Source organism: Melozone crissalis, unplaced genomic scaffold, assembly GCF_028551555.1.
Source record: "Melozone crissalis strain CALT ecotype California unplaced genomic scaffold, PUWL_Pcris_2 ptg000042l_1, whole genome shotgun sequence".
Lineage (NCBI taxonomy): Eukaryota > Metazoa > Chordata > Aves > Passeriformes > Passerellidae > Melozone > Melozone crissalis.
In genome coordinates this window covers 21469945-21485251 of record NW_026535820.1, presented here as the reverse complement: position 1 = coordinate 21485251, position 15307 = coordinate 21469945, and the positions used below count along the sequence as shown (strand labels likewise).

The following is a 15307-nucleotide window of genomic DNA, read 5'->3' as shown; positions in this document are numbered from 1 at the left end:
CTTATCAGCACAGCCATGACTTTGCAAGTCAGTGTTATGGGGTTTTATTCTGCTTGGTTGGTTGTTTGGTTGTATTTTTGTTTTTGTTTTGGGCGTTTTTTGGGGTTTTGGGGTTGGTGGTTTTTTTGGTGGGTTTTTTTTTTTTTTTTTTTTTGCGCTATGTTTCCATCTGGTTTTGGTTGTAAATACAAGGTGTGCTTTTCTCTAGTGCTCTAGTGTAATTTTGCAGATAAATTAAAATTTAGAATACAATGAAGGAGGCTGTACTTTACAATCTCACACAGTTCTCCTCTCTGATATTTTTTGACTGACACAGTTTCTTTTCCACAATAAATTTCTTTTCTTCTTCCAAAATTTTCACATGGAAATCAAACTGTTTCCTGACTTCTTGTATTTAGAGATACAGCACCCTTTGGATGAGCCTTAAAGCAAGGCAACGTGAGGCCACAAACAGTTTTGACTGTATAAGGAGCAGAAACCTCACTGTACAGGCTGCATGCAGCATCAGCCCATATTCTGCTGTATTGCTGCAGTGCTTGGGGCTTGAACCAATGTATTCTGTCCAGCCCAGAGAGGAAAAGCACCAGATTAAATCAGACAGATTAAATCTTTTTGACTAGCAACATGAAGTCCTATTAATATATAATAAATATATAGAGAGGAACATGTCATCTCTGGAAAATCTGGCTCAGATTTTGTATGTCAGTCAGCACACAATTATAGATGCTGGGATAACCTTTAACTAAACCATAGAAATGTAACTTTAGTTACAATAAGGACACAATCTTGCTTTCAATACAGGCCACAAGGCCAGTGACAAGGGTGTAGATGCTTTCATTTATTAACAGTTTAGTCTCCTTTTGATTCTGCTGTGGACACTGAAACTGTATGGTGAAAGATCCTAAGTCAGAACTGTTACAATGGCACCTAGAAAACCAGAACAGCTTTAACTCCTCCTCCAAAGTGATCCATGCACAGAAAATGAAGGAAGGTAAGTTAAAGACCCATGGAAGGGGAAATTACAACTGAAACTATGATGGTCCTGCTTACTAAACTGGCAAACTACTGCTTTGAAGGAAAACATGTCAATCATTTGTGAACTCAAAGGTAAATGCAGCAAAGCCAAACTTCTCAGCGTGGTGGTTTGCAAAAAAGGGATGCTCTGGCTGCAAGGCAGATGGAAAGAACAGATAAGCCAAACCCTTGACTTTATTAAAATCTATTGTTCTTGCTACTCTTATTATTGTGAGTTAGAATTAAAGTTCTTTCTCTCAGGAAGTATTGAGCTTCATACCATAGACTTTAATATTGTAAAATTGAAGAAAGAGATCAGAACAGGCACTTAAAAGTAATTAAAACAAACAGGCAAGAAAGCAGCCATCCCTCTTTATTCATCTGAAAATGGAGAGTTGCTCCCTTCCCTAAACAGGGAGGACCTGCTCCAGCACTCCAAAGTGGCAATTGAAATTGGGAGGTTAAGTGTTGGCAGCAGAAGCTTCACTTTGCTCTGCATTCCTGAAGGGGATGAAAGCCTCCTCTCGATCCCTTTTAATTTAATGGTAATTATGCTATTATTTTCAGTAAGAACAGCATGAAGCAGAGAGTCCTGCAAAAAGGAATATTGTTTAGGAAAAGTTAAACTGCTTTTCTTTCCCTATGTCACTCTGGTCATCAGAAAAAAATGAATGGAAGTCTGTTTTCTAACTGGCAGTGCTTTCCAAATTTGCTGTAGAAATCCAAGTTGTAGCACATCCTGAGCCTTTCAGCTCATGGTTTCCCTTGGCCCAAATGAGTTCCTAAAGGCCAGCTCTTTGGGGTCTCACAGGAACCACCCATCTGAGGGTCACAGGGTGGCTGTATGGACTCAGGGCCACACACAAACAATGCAAACAATGCAAACAATGCAAACAGCCTCTCTGTTTGCAGGAGTCCCCGGGACTGCAGTGCAAAAACAACAGAACCAGGATTCCCCATTTGCCTGTCAGTGTGCCATGCCAATGTGAACTGGATGGGAAGGTGAAAGCCTTGTGTGCAACTTCCACACTGTGTAGCCCAAATACATACTGATGGGTCATTTTCTGTCTGTACTGTGCAAATTAAACACTTGCCTGTCAGAAGGGAAGCCATTATCTCATTAATACCTTTACTGATGTCATGCTTGTTTATTATTGATTTAATTACAATGAAGTATAATTAAGAACAAATTATAGGAATATGCCTTGTTTATGATTCTTTAAAAAAAAAAAGAGAGAGAGAGAAAGAGAGAAAAGGTCAGGCCATGCAGCTATTACACTGAGTAACCCATACTCATCTGAGTCATTCCCACTGAAATGACCAGGAATACTTGCATAACTTATGGGCTCTGTCCACCCAGCCAGTCTAGTTATGATCTGTAATAAGGTTTGAAAATGAATTTTCCAATCATCTCCATCAACTGCACACTCATTCTGTCCCCAGAGCATGCAAGAAACGGATTCCTTCCAAAATCAAACAGAGACCTACACTCTGTAGGTGCATCAAGATGCACTCCAAGCCTCAAATGCACTCCATTACTTGAGTCCTCTGGACAGCTCTAAAACATGTGCATGATGGGGATGTTTTGTTCAAGGGACCAGACTAAATGCAGTCCACAGCAAGACCACTAAACTGCACATAAATACAGAAGAAGGGTCATCTTCAGCACGTGCATTTAGGTCAGCCTGCTGATCTACCTTCACTGAGAGGAATTGCTGCCTAAAATAAAAGAGGTCTTATCTCAGAGCCACTAAATGGTGGAACACAATTATGAGTCAAAGAAAATTTGTAAATTATTATTAGGGAGAAATTACATGTTAAAAACCAGCATAAAAGACACATGAATACTGAATTCATTACTCTGTGAATACAGTTATACACACTGGCAAAGTCTTTAGGTTCCAGTGAGTTAAAACACATCAGTATGCAGAAGTGTTACATTAAGTTACAAATACCTGCAACTATGAAGACAAAAACACACAAAATCACTAAATTGTATAGTATTGAAGATAATGCAAATGAATCAGGACTATGTAAAAGATATGTCTATTAATTTACCCAAAAGTCATATTTATAGATTTTGTCAGTACCATTTTCTAAACAGAATGTTATTTAATATAAATTATATCAAATGAGGGGAGAGTGGGGAAGGGAGAAAGAGTGACAATTACAGGGGGTAGCTGCTATTGCACTGGCGAATCCAGAGCTTCTAGAAAATCCTTGATAAATCTAAGATTCATGAACTGTGATTTTACATAATCTCTGTTTTCATGATTTAAATATCTCAAACCATCTATATGTAGGAGATGCTGCTGCTGCTAAGGAATACACACATCCCCCACAGCACTTCACAGCAGAACTGCAGCAGGGATAAATATGCTCTGAAAGGCTTTGATTGGGAAGAAAGCAACAACCATTATTTTTGCCTCTTGCAAAATATGTTAATGAATCCAAAGTCCCTGGGCCCCTGATGTTATTATTTAGCTCTCAAATCAGACTACTTTACAAGTCATGCACCAATCCAACATGGTCTGAAGCTTGTGCACAAAACCAAGATGTGAACTGAAAAGTCATAGGACCGTGAACACCTGTTGACTCAAGGGCTGGTTTAACTTCACAAGATCTGAGAGCAGCATCTGGCAGCTTTTCTGCCTCATTCAAGCACTAGCTACAGTATTGTTCCGACACATATCCTTGACTGGGGCTGCTGAAGCTGTTGGAGCGCTCATCAATGGCACCATCCATAGCATTTCTTGTCAGCCACCGAGGCAAACCCCGCGCAGCACAGAGCTCACCCCTCCAGGCAGGGTGGGGGCTGCCAGGACCCAGCTGGAGCTAGCCAGGCACACGGCCTCGCCATTGTCCCCCCAAAATGACATCCTGCTCGGCAGCTGACCCCCAGCCACCTGGGGTCCGTGCCCCGGGCAGGGCTGTCACCTTCCATGCTCTCCAGGTGGGAAAAGCAGCACCGAGCAGGGATGCGCGATGAGCTTTATCTTGCTAACCCTTGCAACCCTCGCTAAACGGGAAAAAACTGGTGCCATCACTGTGCATCACTTTTGTCCAGCAAAACCCTTTGACATCCACAAATCCCTGCAGGTTAATAAAAGAAGCGGTGGAATTACTGCCCCCGAGTTCAGCGCGAGGCTGCAACTCAAAGAGCTACAGTTTCAAATGAGTAAAGAAACACAATGTAACTCATATGACACACATTGTGATTTCAAACAAAAATGAACATGTTTAGATGCATCAGAGTGGAATACAGGGCCTGCAGTGGTCCCTTAGTCAATTCATATCCAGAATATGTCACAGTTACAAATGAATACAGAAAGAAAAAAAAGACAAAGCAAGACAAAAAAGCCAGTTATCTAATAAATCCAAGATAGTATATTGTCTGTGCTAATCCACACTGCAGCAGCATTCCCAGCATATTGAACTTGTACAACACAGGCACAAAGAGAAGGGCAGGTAAAGAAAAGCACAGCAAGCACCAGGTTTATTTTAAGGGCTGTAGGAAGTGTCACGCCTCGTGCAGGAGGCGGCTTTCACATCAGCGCCACGAAGGGTGCAAAGAGAAAAGGGGCGTGTGTTGTGACTAAAACACCGCTGCTGTTTCTGCCACCACATTTAGTTAATTAAAACAGTCTTAACTAAAGCTGGGCTAAGACAAATAAAAAACATCTCTAATTGCGAAAATTTCAGCCCTTTCCCTTAAGATTCCTCACCCTTCAGAGGGCTCTACACCACAAAGGGTTTCTTTCCGAGTTTCCCAAGGACTTGCATGGTGAATGACACTTCTCCGTGTGCTGGACACTTTAAAGCAAACTTGAAAATCAACCACTTGTGTGGGCAGTGTTTTGCTACTACTAACAGAACTGATGAGCAATAACTAAAACTTTATTTACTACCAGCAGTTACCAAGGATCTATCTCCTGGTCCTGCAGAGTCAGGAACCATGACAAAATTTCTCTTTTTAGACATCAACAACTAAGTGATATATTTAAAAATGCTGCTGTAGTATTACAGTCTTCCCCCACAGGTAGCTGAAATAAGGTCATGCAAGGAATACACGAAACTGAAATCAGTGATGAAACTTCCCAGAGGTAGTAGAAGAGAGGCTTCTCAGTGTAAACACGTTTCCTCATGCACTTCACCTACAGGCTTAGCTTTGCAGCTAGTTAGCTATGGCTAGAGCCAAATTCTTATCTAGGGTAAAGCCCTGAAAATACATAAGGTGGAAACTTGATGCAAGTTAAAATCTGGCTCATGGTATAAGAAGTCTGAGATGTTTGCAGAAGCAGCAGCTTGCTCTGCATTCAGGGAGACTTTCTAGTACTTAGTGTGTAGAAACAAAAACAAATGATTGGGTTTGTTTTGGATTTTTTCTTCTGGTAACGCTTTAATCTCTAGTAATCTTTAGCACCAAGTCTGTGTGTGTGTGTGTGTGTGTGTGTGTGTGTGTGTGTATCTTCTATAACCTGTGTTACAGACACATGAAAGATACATGAAAGACCTTCCTATGTGAAAGATAAAATTCCCTGAAAAAGACTTTATTATGTGCACTCAGGGCTGCACTCCAGCTGCAGGGAGGGATAAGGAGGAGTGAAACCCACAAAATTTGGCTTGTGGCCATGCCCAGGAAATTAACAGTTTCTTCTGGGATTTATCTAATCATTTGTCTATTTACAGTTGACAGCATCCCTGTTATCCCTTAGCCCCCTCTGGAGAAACACAGCTCACTCCAATGCCAACCAAGAGAACTGCATTGGAAAAAACACATGGAACAAACCCACAAGTAAACAACTCAGACAGTGATGTGGTTTTAATTTACAGACTTTTTTATAGGTTTTCCTAGGAAAAGCGAATGAGGTTTGGGAATTCTCCTGATAATTTTTGCATCACTGGGCTGTTTCCAGCCATTTTGAGAGAGGAGCAGAACTAAGACCTCGCACACCAAGGTGACCAAGCAAAGCAGACAATGTATTCATTTCCCTCAGAAGAGGCAATTGTGTTAGCTCATGGCTTTCCAGGCACCACGACATGCCCACCAAAGAAACCAGTCTGTATTATCCTACCAGACTCAGAAATAGTTTTAACATGACAAAGTCACAATCTGAATAAAAAAAAAGTGTGAGGAAACAACTGCTGTAGATGATGAAGGCATCAAGGTGAAGGATCTGAACACATTGTTGCACAGGGTGAAAAATTTGAAATGAAGCAGAATAAAGTTCTTCACCTAAGACTTGCCCTTGTAAACTAGGTCCCATGATCACAGGGTTCCTCAGGTGGGACACAAAACCAAGGGTCTGTCCTAAACAATTCAAACACACTCTTTTTTCTCCCAGTTTCCCATAGTTAAAAATCACTTTCACTACAAAGAATGAGAGCTTGACACACACTTTGTAATGGGTTTAAGTATATAATACTCATATACTTGTTCAAACCCTGTAATGCAAAGAGATGCTCTTGGACTTCATGACTTCCAATGGCAGTGCCAGTTACCCACTCCTTAAGTGATTCCCATTACCAATTCTGATTTCACTACATCTTCTTTTGCTTCCAGGCTGTCAAATAAAAGAGAAGCTTGTGATAAAGGTTCTCTGTGCTGCTCATCTTTTTATAGACTATTACATTTCCCTACCACACTCGAGTTTCCCATCCAATGAGTGCTACAAAAGCTTTGCTACAAGCCAATAATTTTTATTGGTCTGGTTTTGTACTATCCTTTTCTAGATTACCAGCAGTGCCCACAGTATTTCAGGTACACTCACTGACCTGTGTAACAGCTACAGTTCTATAAAATATTGCCAGACTTTCTTAGTTAGTCTCTTTTCAGTTCCCTCTGTAATCTAACAATTTTTGCAGATTTTAACTTCTCCTTCTCTCATTATGCTCCTGAGTAAACACAACACACTTAAATAGAAAAGTGCATACTTATTCCATCCAAGTACTTAAGATTTTGAATATTAAGATTTATTTACCATCCTCTGTTTTCATTTTTCACATGTTCCTCAGGGGTTAACTTTATTATTAAGTTCTGTGTGATCTTAGCTGGACTTGACTTAAGCTAGAAAAACTTAATGTCATCTGAAAATTTTGCTGTATCATTGCTGGTTCCTTTTTCCAGTTCACTAAGCAGCACCAGACCTGGCAAAGAACCTTGCAGCACCCCTGCTGTTACCCTTTTGCTATGCTGAATATTGTTTTGTGTACCTTGGCCAAAACCCCTTAACGAGCCTAGCCTGTATCTTTATCACTCTTGTTTCCCAAGGTTATACACAAACCTGCAGTTCTTATTTGAGTAAGAATCCTAGATTTACATGGATTTCCATGGTTATTTTGCTTGACAACAGGGAGCTCCAAATATTAGAGAACAAAGATTGTTTTCACCAGAGGCAGAGTCAAACAGTGGCTGTGGTTACAGGATTATCTCAGTTTATCTTATTTATAGATCTTTATGGATGCAGCTTCTTTGCTCTGCCAAAAGATCAGATTGTAAGCACCAGTCCAACTAAAGGTTCCCACAGGTCAACCGTGCTCAGAGCTAGCCTGAATTTAGCTTTCCTGTTTCTCTGAGGATTCCTACTGATATAGTTTTCTACCTGTACAAGGATGCAATGACACTTTTTTCTTGCTGCTCTTGTTGTTCTATTAGTACTTCACAGCGAGTGGCTCCACTTTCCAGTGATAAAGTAACACAATAATCAGAGCACATAATGCTGTCATCCTTTCCACATCAAATGAGGGAACCTGTTCCTTTGGCTTTTCCCAAAGGGTAATACTGAGGAAAACAGTTCCTGGAAAGCAAAGTTCTGCTAACCAGTAGAATGCTTGCTGTGCTTTAGAAAGAGTCGGGGTTTGTTGAGCTACCACCACGTCAACCAAACGCAACATTGCCACGGTACATGTTGCATGGGACTGACGTTCATCCAGCGCCCACAATTCGGGCTTTGCAGGGAGCCGCGATCATTCCCTGAAGTCCCTTAGCTGTCCTCAAGCCGCGCCGCGCTCCCGCTTCGGGGGGCGGGTGAGGAGGGGGCCGAGGCTCCCGGCTGGCTGTCCCTGCCCCTATTTCCCTCCTGCGGGTAAAATTCGGCATTTGGTCCAGCGGGGGCGGGGGTCCCATGGGAGGTGACTCCAGGCAGCGCGAATACTCTTCCCCCTTCCCAGCGCGGTCCCCGCATTCCCGGGCAGGACGGGGCCGCGTTTCCACCGCTGCCGCCTCCTGCCCTTCCCATCCCTTCCCATCCTCGCCGCGGGCGATGCTCACCTTGAGGTACTCGTTCTCCGAGCGCAGCTCCTCCACCTCCCGCTGCAGCTCCTCCGGGGCTGCCGGCGGCGGCTCCCCGCGGCTCGGTGCTCTCCCCCCGCCCGTGGCCGCAGGGAGCGCATCCCCGCGGGAGCCGAGGGCCGCCGCAGCTCCGCGCCCGGGGCCGGGGCCGGTGCGGGGCTGCTCGGCGGCGGGATGGGCGGCGGGATGAGCGGCGGGCTGCTCCCGCTCCCGGTCGCTGGAGCCGGTGCCGGACTCGGCGTCGCTGCTGGCGGCCGGGGCCAGGCGCTGCTCGTCGGACAGCGGCTCGGAGGGGCAGTCGGAGAGGTCGGAGCTGCTGTCCGTGTGGCCGACGCGGGCCAGCGCCGCCGCCGCATGGCCGCTGCCCGCCGCCGCTCCCCGCTTCGCCTTCCTGCCCTTGCCGGGCGGCGGGGCCGCCTCCCCGCCGGGCTGCCGCCCCGCGCCCCGGCCGCCGGGCCCCGGCTCCGGACCGCGGGCCGCCCGCTTGGCGCAGGGGGCGGCCTTGGCGCCCGCCCTGCCGACGGCGGTGACGGGGACGGCGGCCGCCTTGCCCCCCGGGGCGGCGGGGCGGCGGGAGAGGCGGCCCGGCGCTGGCAGCAGCCCCGCCGAGGGCTGGTGCGCGCCCGGGTGCGGCGACGAGGGCGCCCGGGCGGGGAGGCCGGGGGACTTGGGGGGCGCGGGCGGCGGCTTGGCGGCGGCGCGGGCGTGCAGGTCCTTGAGGAAGGGTCTGGCGGGCGACGGGGCGCGGTGCGGCCGCTTCTTCTCGGCGTGCGGGTGGTGGTGGCCGGACGAGGGCGGCGGCGGCCGCAGCGCGTCTCCGGGCCCCGGTGCGGGGCCGTTCAGCGCCTCCATGGCGCGGGCCGGGGGCGGTGGGGCGGCAGCGGCGGCCGCGGGGGCGCCCGGCGGCGGCAGGAGCGGCGGTGCCCGCGGGGCGCGGCGACAGGACGGGCAGCCTCCTCCAGCCTCCCTGCTCGCTCTCTCATCACTTCTGCTTCTCCCAGCCACAGCCCTCACACTTTTCTTTCTAGATCCCCCTCTTCCTGCCCCCCCACCCCCACCTTCTTCTCCTCCTCCTCCTCCTCGCCGCTCTCTCCCGAGCACTGATTTGTTTCAATAAATCGAGCCCAAATCCCCCGGTGGCAGCCGTCTCCTCCTCCTCCTCCTCCTCCTCCTCCTCCTCCTCCTCCTTCTTCTTCCCCTCCCGCTCCCCTCTCCGCCTAGCTCAGCTTGATGCTGCTCAAGTTGTGATGCAGCCCAAAAAACCGATCCTCTCTCCCTCAATCCGAGGCAAAGGCGTGTTTTCCCGGCTGCCTTCGCCTCCTCTTGCAAGCCCCCCGCTCAGCCCACCGGCGCCGCTAACCCCATCACTGCCCCGGCTCCAGCCGCCGCCTCCGCCCGGCTCCTGAAATAGCCCCGCGGCTGCCGGGGCCGCTCAGGCTCGGCGCTGCCCGCCCGTGCGCAGGATCCGCCCCCTCTGACAGCCAGCCAGCAGCTCTCCTCCACCCGGCAAACTACTTTCCTCGCACGCTTTATTATAGGGACGCCTTTGCCAGCCTCTTCCTATCAGAAAGCCTCATTTGGGGAGAAATTTTGATTTCCCAGTCATGAGCTATACAGCGTTGCCCGTTTTGGTTGTTTTGGGTTTTTTTCCCCCGAGCTAAGACTTCATGGAAACGGTCTCTCCAGGGACCGGCAGCAGCAAAACAACAGCCACCGCATTATCTCCCTGCTCAAGGCAGATACAGGTTCACCTAGAGGCAGAGCCGAGTATCCGAGGATATCGGCAACTTCCTGGCTCGGGCTGAACTCAAAAGGCACGGACCCGTCCTTTTGGAGTGCGGGGCTGTGAAATTGCAGCCCTTACATTTGCAAAGCACCCGGAGAGTAAATGAAAGGCAAGAGAGGCTGGGGAGTGGGAAAGAGGCACAGCCTTAATGGGGAGAGCAGAGCAGCAGCGGCCGGGATGTTTGCGACTCTTCCGCTGGGACACAGCGGACCTTGGAGGAGCCGCGGCGGCTGCCTTATCTGTCAGACGAAAGCAAATGCTTGCTTCGCTTCTGAAGTCCTTGGGAGGCGCGGATCATCCACGTCTGGATGTCGGGGACTGCAGCGCGCTCGGGGGAGGAGAGTGCCGGACGTTTTGGGGGGCATGGGAGGGGGGGCAGCACCTGCGGCGCTCCAGGTGCCCCGCTCCGCTCATCTGGGCTCAGGGCATTATCCCTAAAGGCAAAAGCCCCAAGGTCTGCTGGGGCCGGAGGGCAGCGGGCACCTCGGGGCGGGTGGCCAAGGCGAGACCGGGCAGTGCCAGGCCGGGGCCGGGGCCAGGCCACGTTGCCCGGAGGAAGAGACAGGACCGCTGGGGCATCCCGGGGTCCTTTCTCCCGGTAAACGAGGGGAACACTGATTTATCCTGAGGAATAGCTCTGCCGCATGAGTATGCAACAGGTAGTTCTTACTTTGTAAAGGCTGCAGAGGTGAAAAAAACCCATTCAGAACAGAGCTGTATTTACAGGTCTCCAGGAATTGGGAGCAGCTCCACGACAGCGCCCCGGGCAGCGCCAGCCGGGAGAGCGGCGATGGGCGGGATGTCGGCGGGGCAGGGGGCGAGGGCGGCTCCAGCGCCGGGAGAAAGCCAGGTCCCTCCCCGTCCCCAGAGGACACATCTCCTCGACAGGGCGGTGTGGTCCTTCCGCGAGTGGGCAGGCGATGAAAGCTCTGCTCCGGGGCACCCAGCGGTGATGCCAAGCTGTGTTGGGTGGTTTATTTTTTTAATCTCTTGGAAATTCCACTTTTGTTAGTGCTCTTTATTTTCCCCCCCTTGGCCTCGCTGCCAGACGGCTGTGCTCCAGCATCCAAGTGTGCCTTCCAGGTCACACGGCAAAGTACCCATTGCGGCAAAGATGGCACTGGCTGCTGCCGGTGTGTCCATCTACTACAGCCACCGGCAGCACTTCGAGGGGCCAAGTCCTTTAAAAAATACAGAAAACACTTTGGGGAGAGTCAAGCATAACAAACCCACTCGCAGGTGTAAGTCCCCTTATTCTCCTTCGGTGTAAAACTGTAGTAATTTACTTGTTTGGGTGAGACAATCAGTGTATAGAAGCAATATGAAGTGGTTCAGTTGATCTAGAAAAATGTCTTATAAAATACACACTACTGTTACATTTTAATGACATTGCATTCCTATCAGGCCATCACATATTATCAGTGTTCCCTACAGAGCTGTTGTGCTTCTAGTTGTTGTTGTTGTTTAATTTTTTTTTTTTTTGTCAGTACACTGCTGAGCAGTTCAAGGAATTCTCCTTTATGGGAATGTGAAAAAGAGTGAAAGAGAGTGAAAGAAAGTGAAAGAGATGGCAAGTGCTCTATTTCATAATGAGAAATAGTAATTATTATGGAAGCACAAAATATTATAAATGTTGCCCTACATGGGAGATATCAGAATGGTTGTTTTGCACTATTATGTCACTCCTCTCACTTGGTTTTGGCTATAAATTCCAAGAATAGATGGGAATTCCAGCTTCACCTACTAGATTTGCAAAGTGTTTATGCCTGTGATGAAAGAGGAACTGCTCTGTGATAATTTATGAGTAGCCTGTTTTGACTTTGCCCCATGAACAGAATGGTTCAATTCAAAAGGAAAATGAAAGGAAAAGTATGGCTCAAGATAAGCCACTTTTCTACAAACAATAGCTGAGGGACACTGCCAGGCTTCTTTGCACTGGAGGGGAAAAGAATTAGGGATGTGAAAAAAGGAGCACATTCACAAAAGGCTGGGAATTGTCTGGGAGAATTAATCTGAGACAGTTTAGTGCCTGACAGAGCCCAGTTTCCTGTGGTTACCTTGTAAATTTTACATTGCACATACATTAATAAATATCTATTTTTTCTATCTTACTTGTCTTTTTCTCTCCCGCTAAACACTTTGTTTCAACTGCTAAATGTTTTACATTTGAGATGTCTTTTGTATCACTGTGCATCACCGACCACAAGCTCCTGCAGGCAAAGAGGACTAAAACTCATCCTGGCTTCTGAGGAGGTGCCCTTGACAAACAGAGACTGAGAGTAATGAAAAGCCCATGACAAGGCAGGGTGACCTCAGATTGGAAAGGAGACTGGAGAGCACATACCTCAGTAAATTCTGTGTATCTTTTTGTTCTGTGCACCTACGTATTGCAGCATACAGTGATGTTCTCTGTCCTGAGCAGCACCAGTTCAACCAGGCACCTTAATAAAGTGATTTATTTGCATTAATGCTTAAACAAAGTGGGGCTGTGGCACTGGAAGCATGCTGCAGCAGAGCACATTAGAGGGAGAGGAATGATCAGTCACATCAAGATCCCTCTATGCTGTGCTGGCAGTATAAGGCATTTAATAACAAAGAAATGCAGCCCCTGTAGCCCTCCGTGGGCATGTGGTTGGCTGGGTGCAGATGGCAGATTTGTGTGGTATGAGGCCAGCTGTAGGATTTTGGCTGTGTTCCTGTCTCTGCTGCCGTGCAATGCCTATTGGAGACCCCTAGGAGGATGGTGTAAACAGGCATGGCGTGGATGAGGATAAGGCCCTAATATGAAAGCTAAGCACATACCACAGAAATCTCCACTGGGCTAGGCAAATGCCTGGTAAGAATTACAGGTATTATATTACTTATTTATTTATATCAAAACATTTTTTTCCTTTACTTAAAACTCATTATTGGATCTCATAGGAAAATACAGTCACAGACTACTATGAGCCCCTAATTCTCCTCTCTCTTTCTTTTTATTTGCTTGTAATGTCCAATTGTTTTCTCTTATCGTAAATTAGTCATGCACTCCCTCCTGGTGGAATGGTTGCTTATATGCTTGTGTAGCTCTTAACATAATAGGACATCTGGGTGTTGGTTGAATAATACAAATAATCAGACACAACACTTTTACAACATGTTTATTTTGGCAATGTTGATATCCTTTGTCTGATTAATGCTGACATTTGATAACTGAGCTGTATTTGCACAAATAATTATGAAAAGTGGATGCTAAGCCTGACTACTTAGATTAGCTATCACACATCTTACAAAGCCTAAGACAGTTTTTGGCAGTGCAGGACTGCCTAAATTCTTTTCTTGGGCTGAGGCACAAGAGAGTTTACAATTACTTAGAGAAGATGTGAAGAGGCTCAATCTAAATGTAAATTTGCCCCTCAGCCAGCCCAGCTTACAGTAGCCTAAGTCTAAGCTGTTATTTTCTCCTGTTTCAAATCCCTATTTGAGATCTTCAATGACACAAGAGCAGCCAACTTCTAATGGCCAGGCTCAGAGTTATGAGGGAGCACTGGTGTTTACAGAGCTAAATCAAAATAGTAAATGAAGACACAAAAGCATCCATACAGGCCATATGTATGGATAACCCAGCATAAATCTGGTTGAGTCTATTATTATTGCCCCTTTATTTGTTGCAGATCATGAGCTGTAATTTCTTTGTGGCCACCTTGTGCTCTGTGATTATACCATCCCAGAGGAATCCTAATCAGGGCCAGCAGGTGTTACAGTGACATGTTAACAACAGCAATGAGGCATAGCTTCAACAGAAAATTGCGTGACATTTCCAAGTTCACAAATTCACCTTGTTTTTTTTTTTTTTTTTGCAAGCTTTCTCTCAACTGCTCTCTCTCCCTGAGGGATTGATTCAAAGCCCCAAAGATCTTTTTCTTAAAGATTTATTCCTGCTCCCGGGAGTTATATCTAGATTGTCACTTCTTGCTCTTTATTTGTACAAAACCTGATTATTAGAGGTCTCAGTTCTTTACTGGAGCTTCTGTCCTACAGTAATGATATTACTAATTGCTCAGTCAGGGAATGGAAATAATTGCATGGCCAGCTCCTGTAAGGGACTTTAGCAGTAGAAGAAGAGCATGAGGAGATGTTAGGCATGTTAGGCACATTTATCCAAAACTCTGATCCCCAAAACCCATTCAGCCAATCTCACAGTCTCCTAATTCCATTGCTAAACTTCATTTTGGCAATAAAACTCTGTGGATGACCAGAGCTTTTTCCTTGTCCATGCCTACTCATTCAGAGGCAGCAATGGAGCCCCTGGGCATTGTGCAGTTATCACCAATGCTTTCTAAGGGGATTTTTGAGGTCCACACAAAACACAGAGGCAATCAGCTTGGATGAGAGAACAGCAGCACCTCACCTCTTGCAGAGGTGGCCATGTGCCAGGGCAGCAAGGGACAAGTCTGACTTGGAAGCTTCCTCAGACTGCAGGGATTAAAGACCAAACCCTTAAACACCAAGGGACTGATGTGGCTCTCTGGCTGCTGTCAGTAATTCCTGCTGGTGCTGAGCCCTTGTGTGAAACATCCTGGGATCAGGCTGGAAAGCAAACATGTCTCTTGCGCCCTTGCTGGAGAGGAGCTTGTGGTTCCCATACTTGCAGCCATCCCTACTCTTCCCAAACAAGGATATACTTCCTCTCTCAGTTCCTCCAGCTCTGGGTTAGTCGCTGCTGCCCAGACTGAAATCTACAACTCTGTTACAAGTGGGTGTTCCCAAGTGTGCACTGTTCCTCTCTCAATACCCACGGAAATGTCAAAGAGCCAGAATGTAAAGTCCTTTATGTTCAGCACCACACAGGCAGAGTTTTTCCAGTCTGGTGCCTGCTTGAGAGTCACAAAAGTTCATGCTGAGGACTGACTTGGTCTGTTACATCTCTGCAGAGCACAGCCAGTTGCATTTCCAGTGGGAAAACAACCTCCAAAATTATATATCATGCAATTGTACCAAGGAGCATACACTCTGCTATTAGAGTTACTGCCTCTTTTAGAACTAAATAAAAGAAAGTGTGGTTTCCAGTATCAATAAATTTGCACTTTTTCATTTGCACTTTTTCTCCTTACAAACTACCTGTGATGTCAATAAACACCCACATGCACACTTAGAAGTTTATCATCTGCTTCCCCTTGTGGGGACAAGTACTTGGGATCTGCTATTGTCTGTAGCACACCACCATGTGCCACTCA

General features: G+C 47.0%; 1 protein-coding gene across 7 annotated transcripts in view; it reads right to left on the bottom strand.

Moving 5' to 3' along the window:
* MTCL1 (microtubule crosslinking factor 1) overlaps positions 1–8420 on the bottom strand; it is a 102316-nt gene extending 93896 nt beyond the window's left edge. For 6 of the 7 annotated variants that reach the window (XM_054285342.1, XM_054285344.1, XM_054285346.1 and 3 more), the window contains exon 1: positions 8285–8419. The gene's annotated coding sequence lies outside the window, so the exon portion shown is untranslated. Of the gene's footprint in view, positions 1–8284 lie in introns of all 7 variants that reach the window. The other variant, XM_054285343.1, reaches the window with a different exon arrangement.
* Between the last annotated feature and the right edge of the window lie 6887 nt (positions 8421–15307).